At 38.4% G+C, this 16,704-nt stretch overlaps 1 protein-coding gene across 1 annotated transcript in view; it reads left to right on the top strand.

The window, feature by feature from the left end:
* ITSN1 (intersectin 1) overlaps positions 1 to 16,704 on the top strand; it is a 180,515-nt gene that overhangs the window by 115,094 nt on the left and 48,717 nt on the right. The window lies entirely within an intron of this gene.

Consider the following 16,704-nt stretch of genomic DNA (forward strand, 5'->3'; position numbering starts at 1 on the left):
GCATATTTGAGATTTTTAGTTGACTTTTGAATTGTGATTCTAGGCCAAATTGTCTAGACATTTGAGTTTGAAGTATTTGTACTGTTTTTTCAGAGTAATAAGTAATAAGCTTTTCTCAATTATACAATTCCAGGAAAGTGATCTTAGGGGAAATATTATTTGAGTAAACTTAGTGTTTGGGGGTTTTTTTTGCTTTCATGCTTACACAGAATATGTATTTGTGTACATGTGTGTATGTACTATATATTTTTTTTCTATATTCGTACACATATGATTGTGTCACATGTAAGTATTGGAAGTACAGCTATCAGTTCTCCTTCTCTAGAATAAGTACAGTAGAAACATGTTAACTCTCTTATGACTTGTCCCTATTTCAAGCAAAAGGAATATGGCACTAGTGCAAGCTTGTAGTCCTTTTTATTTTTTATTTTTATTTTTTGTGATACGCGGGCCTCTCACTGTTGTGGCCTCTCCCGTTGTGGAGCACAGGCTCTGGACGCGCAGGCTCAGCGGCCGTGGCTTATGGGCCCAGCCGCTTCACGGCATGTGGGATCTTCCCGGCCCAGGGCACGAACCCGTGTCCCCTGCATTGGCAGGCAGACTCTCAACCACTGCGCCACCAGGGAAGCCCTTGTAGTCCTTTTTAATAGTCTCTTGGATTATAAACTGTTAAGTATTCAGGTATCTTGTGAACCCAGGCAGTACTCTAGATTTCTGCCTTAATCTTAAGATTCCTTCCTATAGAAGTTCGACCCAAAACAAGGTTCACACATTTTAGAAAATAATACTCTGATGAATTCCCTGGCGGTCCAGTGCTTAAGACTCGGCGCTCTCACTGCCAGGGGCCCAGGTTCGATCCCTGGTTGGGAAACTAAGATCCCACAAGCTGCAGTGTGGCAAGAAAGAAAGAAAGAGAGAGAGAGAGAGAGAGAGAGAGAGAGAAAGAGAGAGAAAGGGAGGGAGGAAGGAAGGAAGGGGGAAGGGGTATTCTGGTGGATTATTTTTTTCTTTTTTTGGTTGCACTGGGTCTTAGTTCTGGCAGGTGGACTCCTTAGTTGTGGCTCCAGGGCTCCTTAGTTGCAACATGCAAACTCTTAGTTGTGGCATGCATGTAGGATCTTGTTCCCTGACCAGGGATCGAACCCAGGTCCCCTGCATTGGGAAGCACAGAGTCTTATCCACTGCACCACCCGGGAAGTGTCCCTGGTGGGTGATTTTTGATAACGCCTCGATGACTTACACATTATTTTGGCTGTATTTCGGCTATTGGATTACTGTTGTCATTGCTATAGAGAACACCCTTAAAATGTGGTGTTTGTCACTGTTACTGTGTTTAGTTGACTAATGCTGCCTTCAGTATCAGAGAGTTGCTTATACAAAGGCTAATTTTTTAGCCCTTTATTCCACTAGCCCCTTTTCCAAATATACTTATTTTTAAAATAAGAACATTCCTTTCTGTTGTAATTTTTATTTTAGTTTTCCATTATTACTTTAAATTTAAGTCAATGTGGAGAGTAAAAAACAAAATCACAAGCCAGTATGTAGCTATATTGTTTTGTTATTTAAAACTCGTTTGGAGGACTTAGTGACTATATTATGTTACCTGACGGTTATTATTTCTATTATTCCTCTCAAACCTGGTGAGACCAAAGCAGAAACAGTTACATTGAAGAATCAAAAGATTTATAATTTTATTGAGACAACTCAGAGGCAGATATAAGTATCCATTGAGTATCTCCTGCCAATTTTTCTTTGTTGTAGTCACCTTGGAGAATATGAAGCTTTTTTTTTTCTGACTTTAGAGCATATATTCACTAGCAGCTGTAGTTTCTTGTGATGGACCAAGAGAGCCACATTCTGACCCGTTGGGATTTCTTCCATGTCTCCCTTGATACAGCAGTGCCTTTACAGCATCTTCACTAATGATGCAAAAATTACTTCTACCTTGCTGACAGTGAAACAGTTCAACTGCCCAGTCATTCCACACATCGAATTTGATGGTGTGAATTTGCTCCATCCTAAACCTTCCTCTCCTAAAAGGAAACCAGCCTGGAGAGTAGAAAAAAGAAATTCGGACTTAGTATTGTTTTATATTCGTATAGAGTGTTCATCTAGAGAAAGAAAGTTTAATTCACTCATTATCAACTAATATGGTGACACTGGAGAAATACCTTATGGAGTGCAAAGATTTAAAATTAGTTGATTGGAACATTAAACCTATATTCAATGGCTGGCTCCGTAAATGAGGGTTCCGTTTAGCAAAATCCAACTCTCATAGTTCCTTTGATACAAAACCGCTTACAATAAGCCATTCACTTCTTTTGATGCACACTCAAGGTCATGTCCAGTTCCTTAGGGATAAGGTCATGGGAACAATAGCACCCTGCTTTAGCCCAGATTCTTAAGCATAAGACTGGGATTGGGAAGTATAATTATATTTAGTTTCTTGAATGAGAAAGAGTTTAGGTATGCTTTTTCCTTTTTTTTTTTTTTTTTTTTTTTTTGCGGTACGCGGACCTCTCACTGTTGTGGCTTCTCCGGACGCGCAGGCTCAATGGCCACAGGCTCCGGACGCGCAGGCTCAGCGGCCATGGCTCACGGGCCCAGCCGCTCCGTGGCATGTGGGATCTTCCCGGACCAGGGCACGAACCTGTGTCCCCTGCATCGGCAGGCGGACTCTCAACCACTGCGCCACCAGGGAAGCCCTTATTCTTTTTTAATATGCAGTCTGGATTAGTTCTGTCTACCAGGTGTCTAGTTGAGATTCATTCTTTTGAGAATCTCTCCTTTTTTCTTCAAACAAGAACTGCACTTACGCCTCCTAATTCAATATCTGATAACCAATGATGGAAATAACTCAAGGCATTAATTAAAGAGGAAAACAATTACTTTTGCAGTTAGATTAACAGGTATTTGTTTCATATTGGTAGCAACCCACTGAAAATATAAAGCATACTTCAGTTCTGGGGACGTGTTATTCAGGGCTGTGGAACATAAGGTCTCTAGAATCTTGGACCTTTACATTTCTATCTGATATCATGGAAATTGAGGACTCTTTTTCTCCTTTTAGAAAAGGCTATTTTTCCATGCATTTTGGTAGATATCTTCCTTATAGATACAATATTTATGTTTTCCAAAATTGATCCCAAGACATAAGTGTCTTTCTAATTTATCACCCAAAGCGAAGAATTACTTAAAAAAGGAAACAGAGGGAATAAACTTGGCTTTTGTAGATCTAGCAAAAAGGGGGGAAATGATAGCACTCTGATATTGAAGCTTTTGTGCTCAAATTCCCAATTGATAGATTTTGTATTTTTACTGCCTTTTGTGTGAACAGTAAATTTTTGATGATCTAATGAAAAATTTAACCAATGATTTAACCAGGAATAGTTGATTTTGTTAGTAATTATTGCCAGGATGAATTAACCCTTCTTGAAGTAGCTTTAATTCAGTGGACCAAATTTGTTTATCAAATTTTCTGCTTTTAAAATGTGTTATATATGCAGCAAATATTTCTCATGCTAAGGAATAAAAAGTCTTCTCATGTTCATGGCCTAGAAACATCAATTTAAAATTATTGATTATTGGGACTTCCCTGGTGGTACAATGGTTAAGAGTCCGCTTGCCAATGCAGGGGACATGGGTTTGAGCCCTGGTCCGGGAAGATCCCACATACCACAGAGCAACTAAGCCCATGTGCCACAACTACTGAACCTGTACTCTAGAGCCCACGAGCCACAGCTATTGAGTCTGTGTGCCACAACTACTGAAGCCTGCGCACCTAGAGCCCATGCTCCGCAACAAGAGAAGCCTGCGCACCGCATCAAAGAGAAGCCCCCGCTCGCCGCAACTAGAGAAAGCCCGCATGCAGCAACGAAGACCCAACGCAGCCAAAAATAAAAATAAATAAATTTATTAAAAAAATAAAATTATCACTTATCTATGACTTTTCTCTTTTTACCTTGTTTTACAGGAAAATTAAAGCTCTCGACATTTTTTGGAGAATCTGTCTACCTTTTAGGCACATAGAATCATTCTGATAGTTATTTTTCTTATATACAGTGCTTAGCTATAGGTGTAAAATTGTGGCTCTAACAAGTGTCGAATACCATTACCAGTAGGGACTTTTTAGACAGCAGCGTTTGACTGCTTGCCTTTGGCAATGTTAGTAGTTACTGTAACAGTTTTCCTTGGCCCTGATAGCTTAATGTTCCATACTTTAAAGACCACTGTGATAACAGAGCAGCAACATAAAGTACAGCTTATAGTTTTCAGGGCTCCATTGTCAGCCAAATAAAGAGAATCCAGGCAAAGAGGCTAGATATTGTGTTTCATGTTGGTAAGTTGAGTCCTTGTTGGTTCCCATCTAGTCACTGTGTGCTGGCCAAGTCCTAACGTGAATGGCGTTTACATTGGAGCATTTCTTTCTTCCAGTCAGTGGCAATGCAGGAGGCAGTGTTGTAGTGCCTGGCAGTTCTCCTGGGCAGTGTCATCCACTTAGACTTCTTTCTAAAGGTCTCCATGCCCTACTCAGGCAATGCACATCTTTCTCAAACTAAGAATGGTGAACCATCTCCAGCTCTGTGCTTCAGTTTTCCCTGTGCAGATGAGTCCTCAGTGTCTAAGACAGCATTTACCATGAAGCGCTAATCCTTTTTTATAAAAGTTAATAATGATTAGTTATTATACATCATTGGAGTATGAGTGAATCTTTCCTCTTGACAAATTGTGTGTGTGTGTGTGTGTGTGAGATGAAAGCTCTGAACTACAAGCTGGATAAGGTACTGTATACTGTAGTCTTTATAACAAGCATATTTTAGATCATTGAATTTGCTATGTGGCTGCAAAAATTTGAAAGACAACACTTAGTCATTATTTAGGTTGATATGCAAATTTTCATCATCAGATAGTATAGTCAGTATACTATTCCAAAAGGGGATAGTATTTTATTTCTTAGAAAAATGTATTTAGGACTAATTCAGAATTAAGAATTATATTCCTTAATATATTTGGGAAATCCGGGCTTTGCAAATTGAACACAAGAGGCTGTTAGAAATATAAACTCTGCTTGTAATGATACCTGTCCTAAAAATTGCTCCTAGGAACAGAATTGTTGTTGAAATGAGGATGCCAGTTACAGTAAATGAGGTTCTTGGCTTAACTAAGGCTTTTATGCTCTTGGATTCTGACACTTGCTTTCATGGCAGCCTCATTCATTTTGAAAGCAGTGAAAGGCAAAATGTTTAGCAACCAGGGGAGAAAAGAAAAGATCTGGAGAAGGAACTGCAGAACAGAATGAGAAGTCAGGAAAAAAATGCATGCGAAGGGAAACAAGGAAGGAAAGAAAAAGATCCAGAAAGAGGAGATGCAGAGACAGCAAGAGAAATCAGTGTGAATTCAAATTACAGTGTTGCTTTCTTATGTTAGTAGATTAATGTTTGGCTGTTTCATGGTTTGTTCAAGATTAAATTTTATTTTTACCTCTATGATCCTTTCGAAAAGACCTCTTTTGCACAGAAGTAATAAAATGCTCTAACTCTCATTCAATGTACCTGTGATTGTGGAAACTTTACACAGACTCCTTCAATGTAGAAAAATAATTAGAACACTCCCAAGACTCAAAATAGTTAACAGACATTGTACATCAGATTCTGTTCCATACCAGTAGGCTTGTTGGTTGGTTGAGTTTTTAGTAATAGTGTGGGTTTTTCTTTTGAGGGTTTTCAAAAATACTGAACAAAAGGTGATCTGGGAAAGGGACAAAAGCAGAACTCAGTCTTTGAAAAAGATGTTTTCTTTTTTTTTTTGATTCTCTTCTTTAGCCAACTCAACCCCCTTGACAATTTTATCCTTTAGAATGACATGTATTTAAAACAATGGGATATTGCTTTATAAATAAAGTTGAGACATTTTGGGGTAAACAAATTTTTCAGGACAAAATGGAGTCCGTTTTCTCTTTCTGGGATATATGGGTGTCTAGCAAAGGCTCTTGGGAGATATCAGAAAAGATTCTTAGTTAGCTATTTCTTTTGCAGAAACCATAGGGTTTTCTAGTTCTTCTCCCATTTTTTGTTCGCCTATCGCCTCACCCTTCACAGACACATGCACCTACACGCTACCCAATTCATCCCTCTTTGGCTCTTCTATAGCACTTATGATACATTCACTGCCGCCTTGTGCCGTGGGGAGTTGGACTTACTATCTGGTTGAATTACTGACTACAGATTTAGAAGTAATATTTAAGGATGTTTTTAAATGTTAGTATACCCCTTTTTGGAATTTAAATAACCAATCAATATTTTTTTATACTCCTCTGATTTTTCTTGCATCAAGAATGAATACATTTTCTAATTTTGCAGTAATGGAATATCAGTTTACCTTGATATGGGTAAAATTTCTCTTTTGAAATGGTCTTTTTTCAGATTTTTCCACACAGATAGGAGTTCCCCTCTCTTCGTTGGGTTTGTTGATTGGCTTTCTTTAATAACTTTCCATTTGTTTCACAACCACTTAATTGGGATAAGTTACTATATTTAAAGACTCAAAAGTCCTTTTAAAAATTCTGATATTGTGTGCTACACAATATCCCTGGGTGAGAAGTAAAGTGATGTTTATTTATACAAAAGCACGCCTATCTGTAAAATCTGTAACTTCCCCTCTCCCCCTAACATTTGTATAGAAACGGGACAGTTTACAAGGCATTTCCTTCCATATAGATTCACTTGTTTGCTCTTCATAGTGCCTTCCCTTTCCTGTAGGTAGGACAGGTACTACCTCCCAAGTCTTGCAGATGAGTAAACAGAGGCTTAGAGAAGGACCTGCCAATTGCACTCTTCCTTTATCAGGCTGACTCCCAGGGACAAGAGGGTCTGGAGGCTTTGAGATTTCTGCCATTTATTGAAGTTTTTTGTAGAAGCCAGGAAAGATTCAAGCTGAGTGTCCTGGGTGGAGTGTGGGGGAAAAAAATAAATAAAAGCACTTCTGCTTCTAACTTTCTGTAGGTATTAGGTCTAGACAAAACAAACACCTGCAATTTCTGTTGCTGGTAACTAAATTAATTTCCTAAGAGTTCCATTTAATATTAACAGTACCAAGACTGTTGTAAATAGGAGATGTGTCCTCAACAGTTTTATTTTGATTTATAGTGTTGAGTTCATGAATTTCTAGTAATTAATCAAGGTATGTTTGGTTTTGTGTTTCTTTTCCAAGAGATAGCCTGAGGCAAAAACCAGAAGCAGTGTAATCCTTCAGAAAAGTTAGATGACCAAATTAGCAATAAATATATTCTCATTAACTGCTGGTCTTTTTTAGCCCCCCCGCCCCCCGCCCATTGCTCGCTCATTTTTTTTCTCTCTTCACAAACCTTTATGCAATGTCATGTTTATGAAAAGGAAAGCCGTACATATTGTTCAGGTGGATACTTCTTTTTTTTGACTTTTATTTTATTATTTCTTTATACAGCAGGTGCTTATTAGTTATCTATTTTATACATATTAGTGTATATATGTCAATCCCCCTCTCCCAATTCATCCCACCACCACCCCCTTCACTTTCCCCCCTTGGTGTCCATATGTTTGTTCTGTACATCTGTGTCTCTGTTTCTGCCTTGCACACCAGTTCATCTATACTATTTTTCTAGATTCCACATATATGTGTTAATATACGATATTTGTTTTTCTGTTTCTGACTTACTTCACTCTGTGTGACAGTCTCTAGGTCCATCCACGTCTCTACAAATGACCCAATTTCGTTCCTTTTTATGGCTGAGTAATATTCCATTGTATATATGTACCACATCTTCTTTATCCATTCGTCTGTTGATGGGCATTTAGGTTGCTTCCATGACCTGGCTATTGTAAATAGTGCTGCAATGAACATTGGGGTGCATGTGTCTTTTTGAATTATGGTTTTGTTGGGGTATATGCCCAGTAGCGGAATTGCTGGGTCATATGGTAATTCTATCTTTAGTTTTTAAGGAACCTCCATACTGTTCTCCATAGTGGCTGTATCAATTTACATTCCCACCTATTGTGCAAAGTGCAAGAGGGTTCCCTTTTCTCCACACCCTCTCCAGCATTTGTTTGTAGATTTTCTGATGATGCCCATTCTAACTGGTGTGAGGTGATACCTCATTGTAGTTTTGATTTGCATTTCTCTAATAATTAGTGATGTTGAGCAGCTTTTCATGTGCCTCTTGGCTATCTGTATGTCTTCTTTGGAGAAATGTCTATTTAGGTCTTCTGCCCATTTTTTGATTGGGGTGTTTGTTTTTTTAATATTGAGCTGCATGAACTCTTTATATATTTTGTAGATTAATCCTTAGTCCATTGATTTGTTTGCAAATAATTTCTCCCATGCTGAGGGTTGTCTTTTCGTTTTGTTTATAGTTTCCTTTACTGTGCAAAAGCATTTAAGTTTCATTAGGTCCTATTTCTTTATTTTTGTTTTAATTTCCATTACTGTAGGAGGTGGGTCTAAAAGATCTTGCTGTGATTTATGTCAAAGAGTGTTCTTCCTATCTTTTCCTCTAAGAGTTTTATAGTGTCCAGCCATATACTTAGGTCTTTAATCCATTTTGAGCTTATTTTTGTGTATGGTGTTAGGGAGTGTTCTGATTTCATTCTTTTATAAGTAGCTGTCCAGTTTTCTCAGCACCACTTACTGAAGAGGCTGTCTTTTCTCCATTGTATATCCTTGCCTCCTTTGTCATAGATTAGTTGACCATAGGTGCATGGGTTTATCTCTGGGCTTTCTATCCTGTTCCATTGATCTATATTTCTGATTTTGTGCCAGTACCATATTGTCTTGATTACTGTAGCTTTGTAGTATAGTCTGAAGTCGGAGAATCTGATTCCTCCAGCTCTGTTTTTTTCCCCTCAAGATTGCTTTGACTATTCGGGGTCTCTTGTATCTCCATACAGATTTTAAGATTTTTTTGTTCTAGTTCTGTAAAAAATGCTACTGATAACTTGATAGGGATTGCACATTGAATCTGCAGATTGCTTTGAGGTAGTCATTCTCACAGTGTTGATTCTTCCCATGCAAGAATGTGGTATATCTCTCCATCTGTTTGTGTCATCTTTGATTTCTTTCATCAGTGTCTTACAGTTTTCTGAGTACAGGTCTTTTACCTCCTTAGGTAGGTTTATTCCTAGGTATTTTATTCTTTTTGTTGCAATTGTGAATGGGATTGTTTCCTTAATTTCTCTTTCTGATCTTTCATTGTTAATGTATAGGAATGTAAGGAATTTCTGTGCATTAATTTTGTATCCTCCAACTTTACCAGATTCATTGATTAGCTCTAGTAGTTTTCTGGTTGCATCTTTAGGATTCTCTATGTATAATATCATGTCATCTGCAAACAGTGACAGTTTTACTTCTTCTTTTCCAATTTGTATTCCTTTTATTTCTTTTTCTTCTCTGATTGCCGGGGCTAGGACTTCCAAAACTATGTTGAATGATAGTGGCGAAAGTGGACATCCTTGTCTTGTTCCTGATCTTAGAAGAAATGCTTTCAGTTTTTCACCATTGAGAATGATGTTTGCTGTGGGTTTCTCTTATGTGGCCTTTATGACGTTGAGGTAGGTTCCCTCTATGCCCACTTTCTGGAGAGTTTTTATAATAAATGGGTGTTGAATTTTCTCAGAAGCTTTTCTGCGTCTATTGAGATGATCATATGGTTTTGTTTTTTTGTTTGTTTTTTTGGTTTTATTTTTGCGGTAAGTGGGCCTCTCACTGTTGTGGCCTCTCCCGTTGCGGAGCACAGGCTCCGGACTTGCAGGCTCAGTGGCCATGGCTCACGGGCCCAGCCACTCCACAGCATGTGGGATCTTCCCAGACCGGGGCACAAACCCATGTCCCCTGCATCGGCAGGCGGACTCTCAACCACTGCGCCACCCGGGAAGCCCGATCATATGGTTTTTATTCTTCAATTTGTTAATATGGTGTATCACATTGATTGATCTGTGTATGTTGAAGAATCCTTGCATCCCTGGGATAAATCCCACTTGATCATAGTGTATGTTCCTTTTAATGTGTTGTTGGATTCTGACTGCTAGTATATTGTTGAGGATTTTTGCATCTATATTCATCAGTGATATTGGTCTGTAATTTTCATTTCTTCTAGTATCTTTGTCTGGTTTTGGTATCAGGGTGATGGTGGCCCGGTAGAGTTTGGGAGTGTTCCATCCTCTGCAATTTTTTGGAGGAGTTTGAGAAGGATGGGTGTTAGCTGTTCTCTAAATGTTTGATAGAATTCACTGTGAAGCCATCTGGTCCTGGACTTCTGTTTGTTGGAAGATTTTTAATGACAGTTTCATTACTTGTGATTGGTCTGTTCATATTGTCTATTTCTTCCTGGTTCAGTCTTGGAAGGTTATACCTTTCTAAGAATTTGTCCATTTCTTCCAGGTTGTCCATTTTATTGGCATAGAGTTGCTTGTAGTAGTCTCTTATGATGCTTTGTATTTCTGTGGTATCCATTGTAACTTCTCCTTTTTAATTTCTAATTTTGTTGATTTGAGTCCTCTCCCTCCTTTCGTTGGTGAGTCTGGCTAAAGGTTTATCAATTTTATCTTCTCAAAGAACATCTTTCAGTTTTATTGATCTTTGCTATTGTTTTCTTTCTTTCTATTTCATTTATTTCTGCTCTGATCTTTATGATTTCTTTCCTTCTGCTAACTTTGGTTTTGTTTGTTGTTCTTTCTCTATTTCCTTTAGGTGTAAGGTTAGATTGTTTATTTGAGGTTTTTCTTGTTTCTTGAGGTAGGATTGTATTGCTATAAACTTCCCTCTTAGAACTCTTTTTGCTGCATCCCATAGGTTTTGGATCATCATGGTTTCATTGTCATTTGTCTCTAGGTATTTTTTGATTTCCTCTTTGATTTCTTCAGTGATCTCGTGGTTATCTAGTAACGTATTGTTTTTTTTTTAACATCTTTATTGGAGTATAATTACTTTACAATGGTGTGTTAGTTTCTGCTTTATAACAAAGTGAATCAGTTATACATATACATATGTTCCCATATCTCTTCCCTCTTGCATCTCCCTCCCTCCCACCCTCCCTATCCCACCCCTCTAGGTGGTCACAAACCACCGAGCTGATCTCCCTGTGCTATGTGGCTGCTTCCCACTAGCTATATATTTTACATTTGGTAGTGTATATATGTCCATGCCATTCTCTCACTTTGTCACAGCTTACCCTTCCCCCTCCCCATATCCTCAAGTCCATTCTCTAGTAGGTCTGCATCTTTATTCCCATCTTAACCCTAGGTTCTTCATGATCTGTTTTTTTCCTTAGATTCCATATATATGTGTTAGCCTACGGTATTTAGTTGTCTCTTTCTGACTTACTTCACTCTGTATGACACACTCTAGGTCCATCCACCTCACTACAAATAACTCAATTTTTTTCTTTTTATGGCTGAGAAATATTCCATTGTATATATGTGCCACAATTTCTTTATCCATTCATCTGTTGATGGACACTTAGGTTGCTTCCATTTCCTGGCTATTGTAAATAGAGCTGCAATGAACATTGTGGTACATGACTCTTTTTGAATTATGGTTTTCTCAGGGTATATGCCCAGTAGTGGGATTGCTGGATCATATGGTAGTTCTATCTGTAGTATTTTAAGGAACCTTCATACTGTTCTCCATAGTGGCTGTATCCATTTACATTCCCACCAACAGTGCAAGAGTGTTCCCTTTTCTGCACACCCTCTCCAGCATTTATTGTTTGTACATTTTTTGATGATGGCCATTCTGACTGGTGTGAGATGATATCTCATTGTAGTTTTGATTTGCATGTCTCTAATGATTAATGATGTTGAGCATTCTTTCATGTGTTTGTTGGCAATCTGTATATCTTCTGTGGAGAAATGTCTGTTTAGGTCTTCTGCCCATTTTTGGATTGGGTTGTTTGTTTTTTTGTTATTGAGCTGCATGAGCTGCTTGTAAATTTTGGAGGTTAATCCTTTGTCAGTTGCTTCATTTGCAAATATTTTCTCCCATTCTGAGGGTTGTCTTTTGGTCTTGTTTATGGTTTCCTTTGCTGTGCAAAAGCTTTTAAATTTCATTAGGTCCCATTTGTTTATTTTTGGTTTTCTTTCCATTTCTCTAGGAGGTGGGTCAAAAAGGATCTTGCTGTGATTTATGTCATAGAGTGTTCTGCGTATGTTTTCCTGTAAGAGTTTGATACTGGCTGGCCTTACATTTAGGTCTTTAATCCATTTTGAGTTTATTTTTGTGTATGGTGTCAGGGAGTATTCCAATTTCATACTTTTACATGTAGCTGTCCTGTTTTCCCAGCACCACTTATTGAAGAGGCTGTTTTTCTCTACTGTATATTTTTGCCTCCTTTATCAAAGATAAGGTGACCATATGTGCGTGGGTTTATCTCTGGGCTTTCTGTCCTGTTCCATTGATCTATATTTCTTATTTTGTGCCAGTACCATACTGTCTTGATTACTGTAGCTTTGTAGTATAATCTGAAGTCAGGGAGCCTGATGACTCCAGCTCCATTTTTTGTTCTCAAGACTGCTTTGGCTATTCGGGGTCTTTTGTGTTTCCACACAAATAGTGAAATTTTTTGTTCTAGTTCTGTGAAAAATGCCAGTGGTAGTTTGATAGGGATTGCATTGAATCTGTAGATTGCTTTGGGTAGTAGAGTCATTTTCACAATGTTGATTCTTCTAATCCAAGAACATGGTATATCTGTCCATCTATTTGTATCATCTTTAATTTCTTTCATCAGTGTCTTATAATTTTTCTGCATACAGGTCTTTTGTCTCCTTAGGTAGGTTTATTCCTAGGTACTTTATTCTTTTTGTTGCAGTGGTAAATGGGACTGTTTTCTTAATTTCACTTTCAGATTTTTCATCATTAGTGTGTAGGAATGCCAGAGATTTCTGTGCATTAATTTTGTATTCTGCTACTTTACCAAATTCATTGATTAGCTCTAGTAGTTTTCTGGTAGCATCTTTAGGATTCTCTGTGTATAGTATCATGTCATCTGCAAACAGTGACAGCTTTACTCCTTCTTTTCCTATTTGGATTCCTTTTCTTTCTTTTTCTTCTCTGATTGCTGTGGCTAAAACTTGCAAAACTATGTTGAATAATAGTCGTGAGACTGGGCAACCTTTTCTTCTTCCTGATCATAGTGGAAATGGTTTCAGTTTTTCACCATTGAGAATGATGTTGCCTGTGGGTTTGTCATATATGGCCTTTATTATGTTGAGGAAAGTTCCCTCTATACCTACTTTCTGCAGGGTTTTTATCATAAATGGGTGTTGAATTTTGTCGAAAGCTTTCTCTGCATCTATTGTGATGATCCTATGGTTTCTCTCCTTCAATTTGTTGATCATGGTATATGATCCTTTAACGTGCTGTTGGATTCTGTTTGCTAGTATTTTGTTGAGGATTTTTGCATCTATGTTCATCAGTGTTATTGGCCCGTAGTTTTCTTTTTTTGTGACATCTTTGTCTGGTTTTGGTATCAGGGTGATGGTGGCCTCGTAGAATGAGTTTGGGAGTATTCCTCCCTCTGCTATATTTTGGAAGAGTTTGAGAAGGATAGGTGTTAGCTCTTCTCTAAATGTTTGATAGAATTCGCTTGTGAAGCCATCTGATTCTGAGCTTTTGTTTCTTGGAAGATTTTTAATCACAGTTTCAATTTCAGACCTTGTTATTGCTCTGTTCATATTTTCTATTTCTTCCTGATTCAGTCTTGGCAGGTTGTGCATTTCTAAGAATTTGTCCATTTCTTCCAGGTCGTCCATTTTATTGGCATAGAGTTGCTTGCAGTAATCTTTTATGATCCTTTGTATTTCTGCAGTGTCAGGTGTTACTTCTCCGTTTTCATTTCTAATTCTGTTGATTTGAGTCTTCTGCCTTTTTTTCTTCATGAGTCTGGCTAATGGTTTATCAATTTTGTTTATTTTCTCAAACAACCAGCGTTTAGTTTTATTGATCTTTGCTATCATTTTCTTCATATCTTTTTCACTTATTTCTGATCTGATTTTTATGGTTTCTTTCCTTCTGCTAACTTAGGGGTTTTTCTGTTCTTCCTCTCTAATTTCTTTAGGTGCAAGGTTAGGTTGTTTATTTGAGATGTTTCCTGTTTCTTAATGTAGGATTGTATTGCTATAAACTTCCCTCTTAGAACTGCTTTTGCTGCATCCCATAGGTTTTGGGTCATTTTGTCTCCATTGTCATTTGTTTCTAGGTATTTTTGATTTCCTCTTTGATTTCTTCAGTGATCTCTTTGTTATTAAGTAGTGTATTGTTTAGCCTCCATGTGTTTGTATTTTTTACAGATCTTTTCCTGTAATTGATATCTAGTCTCATAGTGTTGTGGTCAAAAAACATACTTGATACGATTTCAATTTTCTTAAATTTACCAGGGCTTGATTTGTGACCCAAGATGTGGTCTATCCTGGAGAATGTTCCATGAGCCCTTGAGAAATACGTGTATTCTGTTGTTTAGGGATGGAATGTCCTATAAATATCGATTAAGTCCATCTGGTTTAGTGTATCATTTAAAGCTTGTGTTTCCTTATTTATTTTCATTTTGGATGATCTGTCCATTGGTGAAAGTGGGGTGTTAAAGTCCCCTACTATGATTGTGTTACTGCCGATTTTCCCTTTTATGGTTGTTAGTATTTGGCTTACGTATTGAGGTGCTCCTATGTTGGGTGCATACATATTTACAATTGTTATATCTTCTTCTTGGATTGATCCCTTGATCATTATGTAGTGTCCTTCTTTGTCTCTTGTTATAGTCTTTATTTTAAAGTCTATTTTGTCTGATATGGGAATTGCTACTCCAGCTTTCTTTTGGTTTCCATTTGCATGGAATATCTTTTTCCATCCCCTCACTTTCAGACTGTATGTGTTCCTAGGTCTGAAGTGGGTTTCTTGTACAGAGCATATATACGGATCTTGTTTTTGTTTCCATTCAGCCAATTGTGTCTTTTGGTGGGAGCATTTAATCCATTTACATTTAAGGTAATTATCGATATGAACGTTCCTATTACCATTTTCTTAACTGTTTTGGGTTTGTTATTGTAGGTCTTTTCCTTCTCTTGTGTTTCTTGCCTCGAGAAGTTTCTTTAGCATTTGTTGTAAAGCTGGTTTGTTGGTGCTGAACTCTCTCAGCTTTTGCTTGTCTGTAAGGGTTTTAATTTCTCCATCAAATCTGAGTGAGATCCTTGCAGGGTAGAGTAATCTTGGTTGTAGGTTTTTCTCCTTGATCACTTTAAATATGTCCTGCCGCTCCCTCTGGCTTGCAGAGTTTCTGCTGAAAGATCAGCTGTTAACCTTATGGGGATTCCCTTGTTATGTTATTTGTTGGTTTTCCTTTGCTGCTTTTAATGCATTTTCTTTGTATTTAATTTTTGATAGTTTGATTAATATGTGTCTTGGCGTGTTTCTCCTTGGATTTATTCTGTATGGGACTCTCTGTGCTTTCTGGACTTGATTAACTATTTCCTTTCCCATATTAGGGGAGTTTTCAACTATAATCTCTTCAAATATTTTCTCAGTCCCTTTCTTTTTCTATTCTTCTTCTGGGACCCCTATAATTCGAATATTGGTGCCTTTAATGTTGTCCCAGAGGTCTCTGATAGTGTCCTCAGTTCTTTTCATTCATTTTTCTTTATTCTGCTCTGCAGTAGTTATTTCCACTATTTTATCTTCCAAGTCACTTACCGTTCTTCTGCCTCAGTTATTCTGCTATTGATCCCTTCTAGAGTTTTGTTTTTTTGTTTGTTTGTTTGTTTTTTTGTGGTACGCGGGCCTCTCACTCTTGTGGCCTCTCCCATTGCAGAGCACAGGCTCTGGACGTGCAGGCTCAGCGGCCATGGCTTACGGGCCCAGCCGCTCCGCGGCATGTGGGATCTTTCCGGACCGGGGCACAAACCCGTGTCCCCTGCATCCGCAGGCGGACTCTCAACCACCGTGCCACCAGGGAAGCCCCCTTCCAGAGTATTTTTAATTTCATTTATTGTGTTGTTCATCATTGCTTGTTTCCTCTTTAGTTCTTCTAGGTCCTTGGTAAATGTTTCTTGCATTTTCTCTATTCTATTTCCAAGATTTTGGATCATCTTTACTATCATTATTCTGAATTCTTTTTCAGGTAGACTGCCTATTTCCTCTTCATTTGTTAGGTCTGGTGGGTTTTTATCTTGCTCCTTCATCTGCTGTGTGTTTTTCTGTCTTCTCATTTTGCTAATCTTACTGTGTTTGGGGTCTCCTTTTCGCAGGCTTCAGGTTTGTAGTTCCCGTTGTCTTTGGTGTCTGTCCCCAGTGGCTAAGGTTGGTTCAGTGAGTTGTGTAGGCTTCCTGGTGGAGGGGACTAGTGCCTGTGTTCTGGTGGATGAGGCTGGATCTTGTCTTTCTGGTGGGCAGGTCCATGTCTGGTGGTGTGTTTTGGAGTGTCTGTGGCCCTATTATGATTTTAGGCAGCCTGTCTGCTAATGGATGGGGCTGTGTTCCTGTCTTGCTAGTTGTTTGGCATAGAGTGTCCAGCACTGTAGCTTCCTGGTCATTGAGTGAAGCTGGGTGTTGGTGTTGAGATGGAGATCTCTGGGAGATTTTTGCCGTTTGATATTACGTGGAGCTGGGAGGTGTCTTGTGGACCAGTGTACTGAAGTTGGCTCTCCCACATCAGAGGCACCGCACTGACTCCTGGTTGGAGCACCAAGA

The sequence above is a fragment of the Grampus griseus genome, assembly GCF_964374135.1.
Source record: "Grampus griseus genome assembly, chromosome: 5".
Classification (NCBI taxonomy): domain Eukaryota; kingdom Metazoa; phylum Chordata; class Mammalia; order Artiodactyla; family Delphinidae; genus Grampus; species Grampus griseus.